The following is an 18,492-nucleotide window of genomic DNA, read 5'->3' on the forward strand; positions in this document are numbered from 1 at the left end:
GTGGTAAAGTATTGTTCATATTGAAAACGACATATAATATACCATATTTTAGTCAGGGAGGACTTTACGATAATTTCCCCACTTGAAGTGAGGTGCAAAAGCCTAAGGGGTGGGGCTCCAAAGTAGTCCAAACCCAATTCCCTCATATTACCCCCAAATCCAATCAATTTAGGGTTTTACATCATCATTCTTCTTCAGCTATGGCGGCATTCTCCCTGAGAATTAGAATCCACACTTTGTCAAACCCTTGTCTGCTCCACTATCGCCGCCTCTTATGCACCTTCAACTCCTCCGGTGGTGCCGGCGATGACCCCAACTCGCCCGACAGTAATCAGACTCCTTTGAGAAACCAATGGAGCGCCTCGCAATTGCAGGAGAAGTTGAAGCACATAACGTTGATGAGAAATCATTGGGCCTCGCAATTGCACAAGAACTGGAAGCAGTTTGATTTTTCGAGTCAGAGGATATTTTGAAGGCAAGGTACTTGGATCTGATCTTCAATTCTTATCGGAGTTCAACGCATCCAGAAATGTTTTATACCATCGGATTCTCGCCAAGGCCGCCAGGTTTCGCCGCATTGTGGAAGACATGGACTGGCGGACCTTCAATCCGATGAAAACCAGGATAATGCTATGGAATAGAGCCACCGTGTTAATGGTTAGGATCCAGAACTTGGATGATATAACGTATGAGGGTGCTAAGTGGTTAGCCAATTGAGCAATGCCAGAGTAGCTTCCTTCGATGAGATGATGAAAACTTATCCCAGATGAGGAAAGAATGGTTTTTTGAAAGATTTGATTCTTTGCCGAGGACTTAAGGAAGCTCAAGTGGGATTGTAGCAATGATGAAGAAGAAGAATTGAATGAGGATTTGTGGAATGAATTAAATGAGGAGTTGGGGAATGTCAGGTGGGATGAAATTCATCAGGCGCTCATGAGCTTCAGGGGGGCGTGCTTGTTTGACGCCAAGCAGTTAGCCATGAAGACCGACGAGTACCTAGCTTGCTTGGAGGAGAACATGAAGTTTATCCGGGAGATGCGGCAACCAATAATACCAGATTAGTTTTGACAGCCATTTAGGTTATGAAAGAAAGTAAGTGTTATTAGAAAGCTCTATTATTTTCATTCACTCATCAACTCAAATATGTGTGAATGTGATTCTTGTGGTCAACTTGTTGGGAACTCGTGAACAATATGTTTTTCTCATGGATTCTAATTTTTAAATTTGACACAATTGGATTCAGAATGTCAAATTGTTAATATTCTTTTATAGACAAATGTTAGTTGTTAGTAATGTTGGTAAAGTAGTCCCTCCTCAGGGTTCAAACCCCGGACCCTTCACCCTTCATCCCACCCAACCCTTATGTCTCATAACTCTTACCAGTCAAACCATTTGAGCTAACCCTCAGGGACGTCAAATTGTTAATGATTTTGACAAATGGGCAGTAGGGTTCATGAGTTAGAGATCTAGTTATCGGGATTTTGTGCATTGAGATATCAGTTTCGCTTTTTTCTTTTGAAACTTTTGTTAGGTTGGGAAGTTAATTAGTTAAGAAATGATAAAAATCCACTCAATCCATAAATATTTTATTTAATTGTTACGACTCATTCTAGGTCTGTGTCTCTGTGACCAACGCATAGACTAGCATCCCCAAAATATCTTTCATGAATTAATTTTGAACACCCTATTACTAGTTTTAGAACATTAGTTCTATGGGGAACATTTCTTGCTTGAAACTTATTTTTAAGAACCAATAAATGCAAGTTGGGTAAGAGGAGTTTCATTGATAAATTATTCCTTTGAATTATGGACTCTTCACTCTAGTGAATGGAAAAAGCTCATTCCCACACAAACAAAAGTTAGACTGAAAAAAAATCAAAATCAGAATCAGGCATGTATTATGCAATCTATTTAAATATGTGCTAGTGTGTGTGTATACGTGCAAGTTTATTCAGCTTGGACTGCAAATACTGTATGAACATAATGTCTACCATCAAGCCATGTTAGAGACCCAAAATGGTATCCAGCATTGGCGTCCTTGCCATAGAATGAGACTTTGTAGGTCAATTTTTGAACACCCTCAGAAAACACAAGTTTATTGGGGATGACCTTAACAACCAATCCCTCTGGTGCATGCACCTTCGCAGCATATGTGGCATTAAGGGGTCCGACGTTGGTAACTGTTCTTGTGATCACTTTTGCTTTCAGTTGCCTTTTAATTTTTTTTTGTAGAGATTGATGGGTAATTGATGTTGGAGATAAGATCTTCAGAGGACTTCTTTGGACAAGTGGCATTTGTCTTAGACATTGACCTTATGTTCTTCTGTGAATAACCATAGTAACAAAGGAATCTGATGTAGTCTTCCACACCTGTTTCAAAGACCAAACCAGGGTAGAGAGCTCTTAGTGGGTTAATTTCCCCAACTCCCATTTCATGTGGGTTGGCAAAGTAGTTTGAGCTGTTGGTCACAGGCTTCCTCATGTTATTGTAGGTTGTAGCTGAAGAATGGAACAAGAAAAGTACAATATTAGTATCAATGATTCAATTCCCTTTTTTCTCTCTCATGTATCTTTAAAAGACAAGAAAACCGATATTGATGGATCTGGGTTCCCTGTAGTAATGACAATTCTAAATTCACGCATTCAAGTAATCTGAGTCGTTTTCATAAGATCGGACGGCTCAGATAAGCTCAACATATGAGTCGTTCAATTTTGATCAAACAACTCATTCCTTGACTGCGTGAATGTCATATTTCCCTGACTGCAGAAAATCCAAATTCGATGTGGGTCTTGAACCTGTTGTCATTAATGCTGATTTGATCGTTGAAGGACTCCATCTTCCATGTACTGATTTGATGAATGCTGCAGCTCCTGTCACATGTGGACAAGCCATGGATGAACCAGATCTTATGCCAAACAAGGATGACTTTTCCCCAATTGGAACACTTCCTGGTTCATCACTTTTGGGAATCATGGCAGCGAAGATGCTAACACCTGGAGCCATGACATCTGGCTGGAAAACAGATTAGTGAAAGAAACAGTGAGTGTGTTGTTCTCAAGATGCTTATGTTAATTCTTGGTTCATGGATGTGAAATGAACTGCATTTAGGAACAAAAAGTTGAAAACTACCTTGAGAATGTTTTCTGTAAGGCTTGAAGGGCCTCTTGATGAGAAAGATGCAACAACTGGTGAAGGCTTATATCTAGGAACTTCTACTGTTGGAAGAACTGTTGCAGTTGGGTTTCTGTATAGAAGGCATCATAGACTCAGCATTTAGTTAAAAGTTATTTTTATCTCTTAGGTCACTGATCACCATGTGTGAAGGTTGATAATGCTTACTTGGTGTCGTTTATGTACTTAAGGATTTGATACCCATCTAGATTCCCCACCTCTGTGAAGGGTAATGTACCAGCATCAAAGGGAACATATTTTCTGTCCTCGTCAATGAGTATCATTCCCATGGCTTTAGCATCCTGTAAAACTAGCTTCTTGACTCGTCTTGAAATACTTGGATCATCACTAACACAAACAACAATGCTGCATGCTACTTTGTTGTAATCTAGTGATCCAGGATAACAGTTCCTGCATTCATTTCAGAAAACAGTTAAGTCCTTAACACACTACGTTTATCAAGTATGCAATCACTTATTCTGGTATAAAGTGTACTAGTTACATATACCGTCAGTAACAGCAATTGATGCACCTAATTTGAGTTGGCCTGTTGAACTTTATTTTTTAAGTTAATGGCAAGAGAAATAGTGAGAAATGAAATGACAATTCTTAAATTATTTTTGGTTTAAAAGGATGACAATAACATGACAAGAATAATGACAATTAGGTGTGTACCTAGCTTGAGAAGCTGGGGCGAATTTGGCAGCAACTTTCTCTCCAAAGACAAGAGGATACAACTTTGAACTAGTAAGGTTTGAGAAGCTAATGCCTGTTCCCTGACAGTGTAAACAAAGGAAACATGAAGAAGAAATCATAATCACAAATCAACCAAACTGTATTAAGATCTTATGTCCATGTTTGGTATCTCATTCCCTATCCCATTAATAAAGTTGTCACGGCAACTAAAAAAGGTTCTTAGAGCATTTCCAATACAAGGTTCTTAGTTCTTATTTTTGAGTTAAGAATCTCAGTTCTTAACCATTGGAGGGGATGATGTGAAATTCTTAGTTCTGAAAAATAAGAATCAATATCAATATTAATATCAATATCAATATCAATATATATTAGAAAAGAAGAACTTCCATCAGACCAATTTGATGAGGTGTCACTTCAGATTAATTCTCAAACCAATTTGATGAGGTGTCACTCAAAGATTAATTCTCATTTGAGCTTCTCTTCTGTTGACACGTGTCACACCATAATTACTAAATAAAATCTTGACATATTTTATTTCAAAATCAAATAAATCTTGACCTATTTTGATTTAAAACCAAATCATCCAAAAAAAAATTTATATCTTTATCCCTTTAAATTAGGAAATGTCTCAAGCCTAATTTACTGCATATTTACAGGAATCCCCTGATTTATCATTTTATTCTTTCTCATAATTTACAATATAAAAATAAAACATGTAGTGCTGAGATAATAATCCATTAAAATTTTAAAAGATTTTCTCTAATCAATATATATATTAGAAAAGAAGAACTTTCATAGTGACATGTCAGCACTAGATTAATTCTTAGTGACGTGTCAGCACCAGATTAATTCTCATAAAAATTATTCCACGTGTCAATTTGTTAGAGGATATAATTTTCAATTGATATATGTTTTAATTTTATATATTCTAACCTAATTAATTGATATTATTTTAGAAGATATAATTTTCAATTGATATATGTTTTAATTTTATATATTCTAAAATAATTGATTGATATTATTTTAAAGGATAAGATTTGGTCTTTTAATTTATTTTAAATTTATTTTTAGAATATATTGATTAATTTTTATCGAATTTTCGAATTTTTTTATTAATTCTGGATTTTACGAGTTTTTATTGTGATTTGCTAGATTTTGTTAGTTTTTATCTATCTTTATTTAATACCATTTTTAATATTAGATTTGATTGGGATTTAGGTTGTTTATTTCTTAATTTTATTTTAATTTATCTTATTATTTATTTTAAATCCAGAAAATACTTTATTTTATTTTAGATTTACTTTTAGAGTATATTAATTAAATTTTCTTAAATTTTCGGATTTTTAATTAATTCAGGATTTTATGAGTTTTTATTGTGATTTGCTAGACTTGGTAGTTTTTATCTATCTTTATTTAGTACCTTTTTAAATTTTAGATTTGATTAGAATTTAGGTTGTTTAATTCTTAATTTTATCTTATTATTTATTTAATTTTACTTCCAGGAAATATTTTATTTTATTTTACATTTATTTATAGAGTATAATAATTAATTTTTATTGAATTTTCGGATTTTTAATTAATGCTGGATTTTATGAGTTTTTATTGTGATTTGCTAGATTTTGATAGTTTTTATCTATCCTTATTTATTATTTATTTAATTTTAATTTCATGAAATATTTTATTTTATTTTTGAGTTACATTTAGAGTATAAATGAATTTTTATGGTATTTTTATTGAATTTTCATATTTTTATTTAATTCAGGATTTTATGAGTTTTTTATTGTGATTTGCTAGATTTTGATAGTTTTTATCTATCTTTATTTAGTACCTTTTTAAAGTTTAGATTTGATTAAGATATAGGTTGTTTATTTCTTGATTTTATCTTAATTTATCTTGTTATTTATTTAATGCTAATTCTAAGAAAAGGGAGTTGATTTAGTGCTGAGGGTCCAGAAAAATACCATGACACGCAGAGATTTGATAGCTGCTATTTCTACCTCTGCCACATGTCGCGATCAGGACAGAGGTATGCCGTAAGATGATGTTACGTGAAGAAGAGTTTATCATGTTGTGATTGATGGTTTGTGTCATTTCAGTTTATCCTTTGTTCGTAATTCAATCCTGGATTCTTAAATTTCACATATTTTGTGTGTTTTGATCCAAAAGTTTACAAATTTTTGCATAGACCCTTTAACGAATCATTCTTGAAGACGTAATGTTTTGATTCTGATGTAATGTTTTTTCTATTGTTCTTCTTCCGCTTTTGTATTTTTTTAAACCAGATTTTAGTATAGTTTGTAGAAATCCATGCGTGTGAAGCCATTCTAAACCTGATTTTAATATTTCTAGTGTTTTTTACCCGCGCGTTGCACGGGAAATATGTCTATTGTATTTGATACATTAATTAATACTTTGATTATTAAAAATATATTAAACAACGAATGAAATAGAAAAGTCAGAATTGATGAGTAAAGTGGACATAAAGACTTCTCTTCTAAGCTCGATTGAGACCAAGAGGAACTCGTTTCACATTCTTCGTAAATATGAAGACGATAACACAAATCATAGATATAAGAAATTATCAACATATTAATCTTAAAAAAAATTAATGTGATAGTAGCACAAATTAGGATTGTGTAAGATATATCATAAAGTATAACATTATTGTTTTTATTCCAACTAAGTAGGGATGACAATGGGTAGGTACTATAGTACCATCTCCATACCCGCGTTTTTAAAAATTACATGTACCCGTCTCCATACTCACGTGGGTAGCAACTCGAAGCTCTCCACCTTTAGACAATTCAATGTCATTACAGGAAGCTATCCATCTTTACCAAAATCTAAATCTATGGATGACAATGGGTCTCAAAATCATAGGGTACCCGCAAAAAATACCCACTATGGGTAGGGTAAAAAACCGCTAAATGGGTATGAGGTTGAGTATAGATAATTACCCGCAAAAAATAGAGGGTATGAGTGCGGGTATGGGCACTATAGTACCCAACCAGCCCATATCCGCACACACATGTTATCATCATTATTATTATTATTATTATTATTATTATTATTATTATTATTATTATTATTTGGGAATATATTAACAAATTAACTTAAGCTATAGCTTTCAAACTCACTTTTTTTTTTAAAAAGTTTGGGATATATTAATTAATACTCTAAAAATAAATAATAAATAAATTAAGATAAAATCAAGAAATAAACGACCTAAATCCTAATCAAATCTAAAATTTAAAAATGTATTTTTTTTACTCTAAAAATAAATCAAAAATAAATTAAGATAAAATCAAGAAATAAACAACATAAATCCTAATCAAATCTAAAATTTTAAAATGTATTTTTTTATGAGAATTAATCTGAGAATGACACGTGTTATTTTTTTTTTCAATTAGTGAATATTCTGCACCCTAGAAGATTTTCTTTTCCTCAATCCTTTTGCTTTTGATTAAGAATAAAAAAGCAGGAATTCTTGAAGCATATGACATCTTACAATTAGTTGAAGAACAAAATCAATTCATGAAGAAGATTGAAACAGAAACCCAAAATGAAGTCTTGAAGAACAAAATACCCTCCTTCACCAATTTGAAAGGACTGTGGTGAAAGAATTGTATTTAGTGTATTTGTGAATCTTGGGGTGGAACCCTTGTGAAACAAAAAATTAAAGGAACATTTCAGTCAAGAGAAACAAAAAATGGTGTATTGCCCCATATGTGCGCACCCCAGCAAATTATCTATATATGTGAGAAAAAAACAAAATAATTCTCCCACCCAAAATAATTGTGGTTGCTTCACCAATAAACTTATACTAACAATCAATTTAAATTGAACTTAAGGAAATATATAGAGCAAAGTAAGATAAGTCACCCAATTGGCATACTAAAACATGAGTATATGCAAAACTAATGAGTTTGAGGAAAACATGAACCAACCTTAAGAATGGGCTAAACATACTCATGAAGATTAAATGTGAGCTCTTCATATGCTTTCATCAATTTGACTGACCTGTGCATCATTAAAAAAAATAGTAAGTTGTGCATCATTCACATACAGTGCAAATAGTATGCTTATACACACAGCTCAAACATGATGAATAAAAACGTGCAAATGTTGAGAAATGAATATAAATTCAGGCTATCCTAAGTTTCGTAAATTTCTATAAATTATACCAAAATCTGGTTTAGAATGACTTTACACGCATGGATTTCTACAAACTATACTAAAATCTGGTTTTAAAATATACAAACGGAAGAAGAACAATAGAAAAAACATTACATCAGAATCAAAACATTACGTCTTCAACAATGATTCGTTAAAGGGTCTATGCAAAAATTTGTAAACTTTTGGATCAAAGCACACAAAATATGTGAATTTTAAGAATTCAGGAATAAATTACAAACAAAGGATAAACTGAAATGGCACAAACCATCAATCACAACATGATAAATTCTTCTTCACGTAACATCATCTTACGGCATACCTCTGTCCTGATCGCGACATGTCGCAGAGGTAGAAATAGCAGCTATCAAATCTCTGCGTGTCCATGGTAGCTTTGTGGACTCTCAGCACCAAATCAACTTCATTTTCTTAGAATTAGCATTAAATAAATAATAAGATAAATTAAGATAAAATCAAGAAATAAACAACCTAAATCCTAATTGTTCTTGGAATGAACATTGAAGAGAGGTATAGTACCTAGAGGTAGAGAGATTGTGCTGAGAGAGAATGAGAATGAGAGAGAGAATGCTGAATTTCATACATGATTTTCCCCAAATGAGCCAAAAGTCCCTTACAATTGGTAACTACCTCCTATTTATAGAGCTTGGGTACTACCTATTGGGCCAATTGGGCCTCCGGGATCAAGGCCCAACTTTAAGGCCAGGGTCCCGCTACAGGACGGGCTACATGCTGGGCGTTGCCCCTCTAGGGGCTCGCCCAGTCCACTAGTCCACAAGACACCGAGCTCGAAGTATGAGAGCTAAGTGTGTCTTTTAAGTGCCTTTACATGTGTCCTATTGTACACTGGGATCTAAGCTGTCAACATGACTTGAGAAAAGTGTGGTAAACTATATCGCCAACATGGCGTGAGCAAAAGGAAACTAACATCTTTAGCCATCCCGTCCACTGACTTGGCGAGCAACCCGAGCCGGCAAGTCCACAAGTCCACAAGTCCACATGTACTGACTTGACGAGCAGCCGAGCCGGCAAGTCCACAAGTCCGCATGCGGCGAGAGCGTTCACTTCGTATTGGCGATTAGTTGGAACAGGTGTATGATCGTTCGCCGGCAGGAAGAGTAACAGGCGATGGTGTTTGGTTTTTACAGTGGCGAGGCCTTTCGCGCTTTCCCTTGAAAACCCTTTCAAATCCCTAACTGCCCCACGTGACTGCCCCACGTGATGTGTCAGTTACATCGATTTCCCTCTTTCTCCGGAACCGTCACTCCACTTTTCATAACTGTCCCATCGTGCGCAGTAACTCCCCCTTGCACGCGACCCACCTTCCCAAAACCATCATGACTTCCAACCTTCCACACGCGTCCAACACGCGTCACCCTTCCAGCTTCCCCCCTTCACCTATAAAAACCCTTCTTCCCCACGAACATCCCTTTCCGCGACCTCTCTTTACTTCCTTAATCGCTTACCAAACCCCCTCTGCCCACTTCCGTTCCGGAGCCGTCGCTTACCACCCTTTCCGCTACCCACTCTTCACCTCCCACTCCGGTGAGTTCTACTGTCTTTATCTTTGCATCATACACGTACTCATCTTTTCCTTTCTTTCATTTCTCTGTCTTCTAAAAATGGCTTCAAACCCTACCTCCCCTAATCACTCCTCTTCCTCCTCCGAAAGTGACCCTGATTCCACTGCCGCCGGCGGCCTCCCTTTAGAGGTTCCGGAGATCCCTGCTTTCCGACTAAAAACCTACGCCACTCTGCCCCTTCCAGTCCAAGTAGCCCCCAAACACGAGGCTATAGACCAACCTTCCATCTTCCAAAATAGCGATCTCATCGTGCAATTCGTGAACTCCCTGGGTGGCTTGTCCTATGATGATGAGTTTAACGCCAAACTCAGGATCTGGATTTGTAGTCCCGGGGATCGCCCCTGGCTTCATAAGCCAGACGGCGACGTAAAGAGATCCCACTTTTTCTTTGCGTACGAATACATGTTTAGCGAGCTTGGAATCAGGCTTCCCTTCTCGCCCTTTGTCCAAACCGTCCTCCGCGACATCAACGCGGCTCCCTGCCAACTCCACCCCAACGCCTGGGCCTTCATTCGGTGCTTTGAAATTTTATGCGCCGCTGTTGGCATCGCCCCCTCTCCCACCAGTTTTTTCTACCTCTACGATGTTGACCCCAAGTCCATCAAAAACAAAGGATGGATCTCCTTGAAGGCCCGAGCCGGCCGGAAGTGCTTGCATCCCCACAAAAGTAACGCGAAGTCCTCCTTCGCGCGGAAGTACTTTCGTGTGGCGGTTCACCCTGCCTACCCAGAAGCATTCACCCTTAGGGACGGGACCGCCTTTTCCCTCTTTACTGGACGGAGAAGCCCAATGGGATCACCGATCCTTCAGAAGAGTCTTTGTCCGCCAACGACAAAGCCTTTCTTAATCTTCTTGCCCCACTTCCCATCCTTGACTGCACAACAGTCCTTGAGGGCGCTGACCTCTCAAGAACTCCCAAATACTTAGGTTCTCCATAGCTTACTTTTTATTGTCAACATTTGCTTTCTTGTCTCTATGCTGTCACTGATTTTTTTTTATCGCTGCAGAAGATATGAATTTCACAAACGCCGAGCTCCTGAAGGCTCGTGAGAGAAAAATGGCCCGCTTTTCCCCAAAGTTCAACACTGAGGGCGACGTGAAAAAGCGGGGCGGTGTCGAGATCCAAGGTGAGGGCGCCAACGCTCCCAAAAGGAGAAAATTGGTCAAAGCCTCCTCCGTCGCCGGCACCTCCAACCCTGGCGCTCAACCCACCACCGCCGCTGCGTCTAAGGGTAAAAGTGTTGCTAAAGCCTCCGCCGCCGCGGCTACCGAGACAACCACTGTCCCGGCCCCCAAATCTGCCACCGCGGACGTGGCCTCTGCAGCCGCCACCAAGTCCACTGCTGTAGGTGCCACAGCTGCCTCCACCGATACCACAACTACCTCTGCTGGTGTTACAACTACCTCTGCTGATCCGTCGCCAACCGCTGACTCAACCGCCAACATCTCCCAACCTTCAGCTGCTGAGAAATCTGTCACCGTCAATGCCACAACAGCCGCCACGTCTTCTGATGCTCCTGCCGGGGAAAAAGGAAAGAAAATGAAACTCCCCAGTCTCCCCCTCGCCAGGACGCACCTCCTAGCCCGCCCCCAACAGATGATGGCGCTCTGCGCCTTCCCCACCTTGCCGCGAAGAGGGACCTTCTAATGTCGCCGCAACCCAGATTGAGCAAGCTCCTGGTAAAGAGAGCGGTTCCTCCAGCTACTTCAACATGCTTCCTAACGCCATTGAACCTTCAGAATTCTTGCTTACCGGCCTCAACCGCGAAGTCATAGAGAAAGAGGTTTTGAGCCGGGGTATCAATGAAACCAAGGAGGAAACTCTCGCTTGCCTCCTACGCGCTGGGTGCATCTTTGCCCACGCGTTTGAAAAGTTCAACGCCGCCACCATCGAAGCTGAGCGATTGAAGGCCGAGAGTGCTAAGCATCAAGAAGCCGCCGCTGCTTGGGAAAAGCGTTGCGACAAACTGGCGACGCAGGCAGGGAAAGACAAGGTCTATGCCAACAAGATGATTGGCACGGCGGGGATTAAAATCGGCGAACTGGAGGATCAGCTGGCGCTGATGAAGGAGGAAGCGGATGGTCTTGACGCAAGCCTTCAAACTTGCAAAAAGGATAAAGAGCAAGCTGAGAAGGACTTGATCGCCAGAAGCGAGGCGCTGGTTGCTAAGGAGTCAGAGCTCGCTATATTGCGCACTGAGCTGGAGTTAGTGAAGAAGGCGCTGGCGGAGCAAGAGGAAAAATCTGCCGAGTCCCTAGCCCTGGCGAGGTCTGACATGGAGGCGGTGATGCAAGCCACAGTTGAGGAAATCAAGAAAACGACTAGTGCTCACGCCGAGGCCCTCGCCTCGAAAGATGCCGAGATTGCTTCACAACTGGCAAAAATCAAAGTGCTTGGGGACGAGCTGGCGACGGAGAAAACCAAAGCCACTGAGGCGAGGGAACAAGCCGCTGACATCGCCCTCGACAACCGCGAGCGCGGCTTCTATCTCGCCAAAGATCAGGCCCAACATTTGTACCCGAACTTTGACTTTAGCGCCATGGGAGTAATGAAAGAGATAACCGCTGAAGGACTGGTTGGTCCCGACGATCCTCCCCTGATTGACCAACACCTCTGGACAGCGACTGAAGAAGAAGAGGAAGAAGAAGAACAAGAGAAAGAGAAAGAAAACAATGAATAATGTGATTTTATCATTACTTTAGCTTTTACTGCCACCTTGTAGTGTACTTTTCCGCCACTCATCTATGTTTAAGCAACCCCTCGCCATAGCTTTTTATATCGCCGTTGGATATTTTGTAAATCATGTTGGAATGCTTTCGCCGTACATTTTTTGGTCGCCGTCCTCTTTTTGCTTAAAAAATTTAAGAATGAGTTTCATAGTTTACCCCCCAACACGCCGGAGTAGTAAAATACTCAACATCCTGAGTGACCAAGCACTCGCCTTCCACCTTATTCATTCGCCGACCTTATATCTTGCGCTATTTTTCACGCGTCATATGATTGAATTACGCCTAACGATTTCGTGCATTAACTTTAACTAGGACTTGTTGCTTGGTATTCCACCACCAAGACTTTAGACGTTTTCCCCAAAGGAAGAAAACGGCCTCCATTCTCGAGGGCTTTGCCCGGGGCTTTGCCCGCTCGGGGCTTACAATGCTTGGATCCCAATGGCCATTTGGGGGTCCCAAGACTTTTGCCTAGTTAACGGCGCTCGTCGTATTCTGGCGAGACTTACCCAGCACATCGTTTACGGGACCGGCGATCACGTCAGACTTTCCGGGGGGTGATTCCCAGGCGTCAAAGGCCATTTGTGGAATCGCCGCCACCTTCAGGGCTCCAGCAAGCCCCTTTGGGGATCAAGCTTGTCCCACTTAGTGATCGCCGTAATTCTTTAAGTCGATCGGCAATTCCGATCGTCAGGGAATCCCTGGAATTTTTGGACACGAATTTCGTGAATTTTCGTTTTATTTTATTGATAGAGCGCCTCATTAAAAAACTCCTTTCGGAGAAAAAGAGCACGCTTTGTTATTGTAATACATTGGAGAATTTGGAAACACCTTTTAGAAAATTTTAAAGATATCTGGCTCCGGCGACTCCGCCTTGTTCACTTTCTCGCCTGCGATCAGCTATAATAGTAGCGCAAGCTCAAACCATTGAACGACCGAGGTAACCGCCTTCCGTCAAGCTCTTCTAAATGATAGGCCCCATTACCAAGAACCTTAATAATGCGGTAGGGCCCCTCCCAGTTAGGAGTAAGTTTGTTTCCCGGGGCTCCCGATCGCCACTTGAGGACCAGATCGCCGACCTGCATGTCCCGGACGCGAACCCTGCTGTTGAACTTTGCCGCCACACGCTGCTTCATCGCTGTTTCCCGAATGTGCGCCTCGTCACGCGTTTCCGACAAAAGGTCCAACTCCGCCGCCATATTGGCCTGATTCTCCCTTTCAAAATCTGGCTGGGTTCGCCACGTGAAATTATCAATCTCTACTAGCAACATAGCATCAACCCCATAAGTCATTCTAAAGGGAGTTTCCCTTGTAGTGGATTGTACAGTGGTGTTGTATGACCATAGCACCACCGGGAGTTCCTCCAGCCAAGCTCCCTTAGCCTCCTTGAGCCGTCGCCGTAACCCACGCAAGATTACCCTGTTTGCAGATTCCACTTGCCCATTTGCTTGCGGATGCTCCACAGAGGCAAACCTCATCTGTATGCCCATTTCCTTGCAAAATTCTCTAGTTTGATTGCTTGAAAACTGGGTCCCGTTGTCGGATACGATCGCCCTTGGAATCCCGAACCTGCAAACAATTCGCCTCCAGTAGAAGTTGACTATTTTTGCAGAGGTTATTTTGGCCAAGGGCTCGGCCTCAATCCACTTAGTGAAATAATCCACTGCCACCAATATAAACTTCATTTGTGACTTGGCGATCGGAAAAGGCCCGACCAAGTCCACCCCCCACATGGCGAAAGGCCACGGGGCGCTCATTGTTACCAGCTTTTTTGGCGGTGCCTTAGATAAATCGGCAAACACTTGACATTTTTTGCATTTTTTCACAAAGTCCATGCAATCTTTCCTGAGGGTGGGCCAGTAGAATCCCGCCCTCAACACCTTGCAAGCCAAAGATCTCCCCCCAATATGGCTTGCGCACACCCCCTCGTGCACCTCAGACATGATCGCCTCATATTTTTCTGGCGGCACACATTTTAACAATGGCGCCGAAAAACCACGGCGATACAAGTGTCCGTCGATAAGAGTGTAATGGCTCGCCTCTCGCCGCTGCTCCTTTGTGCATTGCTCTACTTCCGCCGGGTCCCCCGCCAAGATGGACAATATTGGCCCCATCCACGTCGCCCCTCTGTCCACACAGGCCATAAGCTCGCCCTCAATGCTGGGGAACGCCAGCGTTTCTTGAATCACACTTCTATTGTTGCCGGGCTTCCGCGTGCTCGCCAACTTGGCCAACGCGTCCGCCCGCTGGTTTTCAGCCCGAGGAACATACTCCACCACAACCTCCTGGAAAAGTGTCATCAAATACCTCACTCGCTCGAGATACTTGATCAGATTGGGATCTTTGACCTGAAAAGTGCCCTTCACTTGGTTCTCCACTAACTGCGAGTCCGTTCTTATCAACAAACTTCTAATCTTTACCTCACGCGCCAACTTCAAACCGGCGATGAGAGCTTCATACTCTGCCTGGTTGTTCGTGGCCTTGAATTCGAACTTCAACGATTGTTCCAACACAAGCTCCCCTGGTCCCTCCAACGTTACTCCCGCGCCACTGCCACTGTTGTTGGAGGATCCATCCACAAAGAGAGTCCATTGAGTGTTCACTTTTTCAAACCGGTCCGGAGTCAACTCCACCACAAAATCCGCCAGTGACTGTGCGCCAACTGTGCCTCGCTTATCATACTGCAACCCATATTCAGACAGCTCAACCGACCAGGCGACCAACCTTCCCGACAAATCCGGTTTCTGCAACACTTGGTCTCAGAGGCAAATCCGTCCGCACCTTCACTGGGAAGCTCTGAAAGTAAGGTCTCAATCGCCGGGCGGTGACGAGGACCGCCAGTGCTGCCTTCTCAATTTTCTGGTATCTAACTTCTGCGCCCTGGAGTGTGTGACTAACAAAATAGACAATTCGATGCTCGCCCTCTATCTCCTGTAGCATCACCGAGCTCAAAGCGCTATCGCTCACAGCAAAGTACAAGTGCAGCGGGTGCCCCTGTACCGGTTTCGACAAGATTGGTGGTGAGGATAGGAGTTCCTTGAGGCGAACAAAAGCTTCCTCACACTCCGCCGTCCACTCAAATGCAACATTCTTGCGAAGGCACTTGAAAAAAGGGAAAGATCTGTCACCAGACTTAGGAAGAAACCGAGATAACGCTGCTATTCGCCCTGTCAAACGTTGGACCTCTTTTACATTGGAAGGGCTTTTCATCTGCTGAATCGCCTTGCACTTATCCGGATTTATCTCTATTCCTCTGGATGTGATCATGAATCCCAAAAACTTGCCACCCTGAACACCAAAAGAGCATTTCTCCGGGTTGAGGCGCATATTGTGCTTCCTTATCTCGCCAAATACTTCCTCCAGGTCTTGATGGTGGTCCAAACCACGTACTGATTTAACAATCATATCATCAACGTAAACCTCCATGTTTCTTCCCACCTGCCCAGCGAAAACCCTATCCATCAATCTTTGGTAGGTCGCCCCAGCGTTCTTTAGTCCAAACGGCATGGTGCGATAGCAATAATTGACTCTGGCGGTCATGAAAGCCGTTTTGTCCTCGTCTACCGGGTGCATGCGGATTTGATGGTAGCCAGAATAAGCATCCATCAAGCTAAGCAGTTCGTTGCCCGAGGCACCATCAACAAGGCTATCGATGTTGGGAAGGGGATACGAATCTTTTGGACATGCTTTGTTTAAATCTGTGTAATCTACACACATTCGCCATTTCCCGTTCGCCTTCTTCACCATTACGACGTTCGCCAACCACGTCGGATACTTCACTTCCCTGATGAACTCTGCCGCCAGCAACTTGTCAACTTCCTGTTGCACCGCCTTCCCTTTGTCGCCACCCAAACGCCTCCTGAGTTGTGATACTGGCTTGACACTTGGATTTAATGCTAATCGATGGCAGATGAAGTTTGGATCAATTCCAGGCATGTCTTTGCAGCTCCAAGCAAACAAGTCTAAGTTCTCCCCAAGCAGCTTTGTCAAGCGCGTCTCCTGCTCTTCCGTCAGTCTGGTCCCAATCTTCAAAGTGCGATCGCCAAACTTTAGCACCTTCGTTTCCTCAATTGGCGTGGGCCTATTTACTCGCCCTTCGCCCCGTGGGTCAAGATTTTCATCCGAAGCTTCAATTTCGTAACACCTATGACCGACCAACGCACTCTTCTTGCCGTACAAGTTAAGGCAATTATTGTAACACTCCCTCGCCATCTTCTGGTCTACCTTCAGCCTTCCAACCTTCCCACTGCTTAGCGGATACTTGACCGCCAAGTGGGCTGTTGAAATTACAGCACAAAGGCGATTTAATGTATTTCGCCCAATGATGACATTGTAAGATGCCACCACCTGGAGAACTAGATATCTCACCTTCAAAACCCTGGCACACTCATCTTCCCCAAATATTGTGTCTAGGTCAATGTATCCTCGAACCATTACTTGCTCCCCCGCGAAACCTACCAAGGTTCCTGCATATGGAGTCAGATCATTGTCAGTTAGTCCCAACTTGTCAAATGCATCACCATAGATAATATCAGCCGAACTCCCCTGATCCAGGAGTACTCTTCTAACATTGAAACTGTTCATCCTTAACTGCACCACGATCGGGTCATCCTTATGAGGCTTTATCCCCTCAAAGTCTGCCATCGAGATTGTTATGTCAGGATGCACGAATCCAAAAGCGACCTCATGAACGGAATTAACGGCACGAACATGGCGTTTCCGCGCCGCATGTGTGTCGCCACCGCCGCCAAATCCTCCGGCGATGGTGTTTATGGTCCCGACGGGCGGTCCTGAGTGTTGAGCGAAAGTGTCATCAGCCCCTCTTGTGGCGATAGCCGCTGATTCTTGTTTTTTCTTGCCCTTAGTGTCCGCTCGCTCTTCCTCTCGCTTATGCGCTTTGTTTTGATCGCCACCATTGCGCCACGGACCTTGGCGATTTCCTTGATATCCCGCCCGAATCAACTTATCAATCTCCCGCTGCAAAGTCCAACAGTCGTCCGTATCGTGCCCGGCGGACCGATGGAACTCACACCACTTCTTGGGATTAGCGTCCCGTGGCTGATACTTTGGGGCCTCCGGTTCATCCACTAAATTTGCGTCCCTCGCCTCTCGGAGCATATCCAATAAACCTGTGCTCATCACCATATCAGTTTCCTCCCGCTGGCGATGAGACTTAGATTGCCAAGGCCGGCGCTGTTCATAATCATCGCGCCGTGGATACAACTGTTCCTTGGTCGGTTTGAATACCGCCTTCCCCTTATCCGGCCTCTGCTGCTTGCCATCCCCCTTATCTTCGCCACTCCTATCTTTTTTCGCGCGCTTGGGTGATGTGTCGCCTTTTTCCAGTTTCGCGCGCTTTCGTTTGAAAGCATCGTCCTCTTCGTCTAGGATATAAGTGCTGGCGCGAGCACGCATCTCTTCCATCGAGCGTGCCGGCTTGCGTGTCAACTTGCTGTTCAACCCTCCCGACAACAAACCATTCTTGAATGCCAGAGCACAAGCTCGAGGTTCTTCATCCTCTACCTTAACCGATGCAGCGCTGTACCGTGCCATGTATTCCTTCAGTGACTCTCCATCTTGCTGTCGAATGTTATACAGGTCATTGATTGTCACCGGCTGATTCTTATTCGCCAAGAATTGCACCAGAAACTTGGATGAAAAGTCTCTGAAATTTGAAATCGATCCGCGCGGCAAAGTCGTGAACCACGCCATCGCCGTCGATTTGAACGTCGACGGAAACATCCTGCACTTCACCGCATCTGACGCCGCAATTATCACCATCTTCGTATTGAAATACAGAAGATGATCCTTCGGATCGGAATCTCCGCTGTAAGAATCCAGAACTAACGTTTTCATATTATCCGGAATCGCCACGCTCTCAACATCCTCCGAGAACGGACGGAACTCAGCCACGGAATCTGCTTCTCTGCTTCCATCGTCTCGCTGCTCGCGACGGTAGAAATCCAACTGAGCCTGTAGATGCTCATTCCGTTGCTGTATGTTGCCGATGCTGCGCATCAAATGGCGCCATTGCTCCTGTGTTACCGCCGGTTGTTGCTCCGGAGCAGGTGAATTCTCTGGTGAGCGCTCCAGAGATCCAACCTGTGAAGGCGATGGAGGAGG

General features: G+C 42.6%; 1 long non-coding RNA gene and 1 pseudogene across 1 annotated transcript; one reads left to right on the top strand and one right to left on the bottom strand.

Moving 5' to 3' along the window:
- The first annotated feature begins 807 nt into the window (after positions 1 to 807).
- On the top strand, positions 808 to 3,306 carry LOC130745340 (uncharacterized). Its single transcript, XR_009021693.1, has 2 exons — positions 808 to 1,092; positions 2,869 to 3,306. It is a non-coding gene; the product is annotated as an uncharacterized LOC130745340 (long non-coding RNA).
- On the bottom strand, positions 1,783 to 4,002 carry LOC130745339 (CO(2)-response secreted protease-like; annotated as a pseudogene).
- Positions 4,003 to 18,492: the final 14,490 nt, after the last annotated feature.

Source organism: Lotus japonicus, chromosome 3 (genome assembly GCF_012489685.1).
Source record: "Lotus japonicus ecotype B-129 chromosome 3, LjGifu_v1.2".
Lineage (NCBI taxonomy): Eukaryota > Viridiplantae > Streptophyta > Magnoliopsida > Fabales > Fabaceae > Lotus > Lotus japonicus.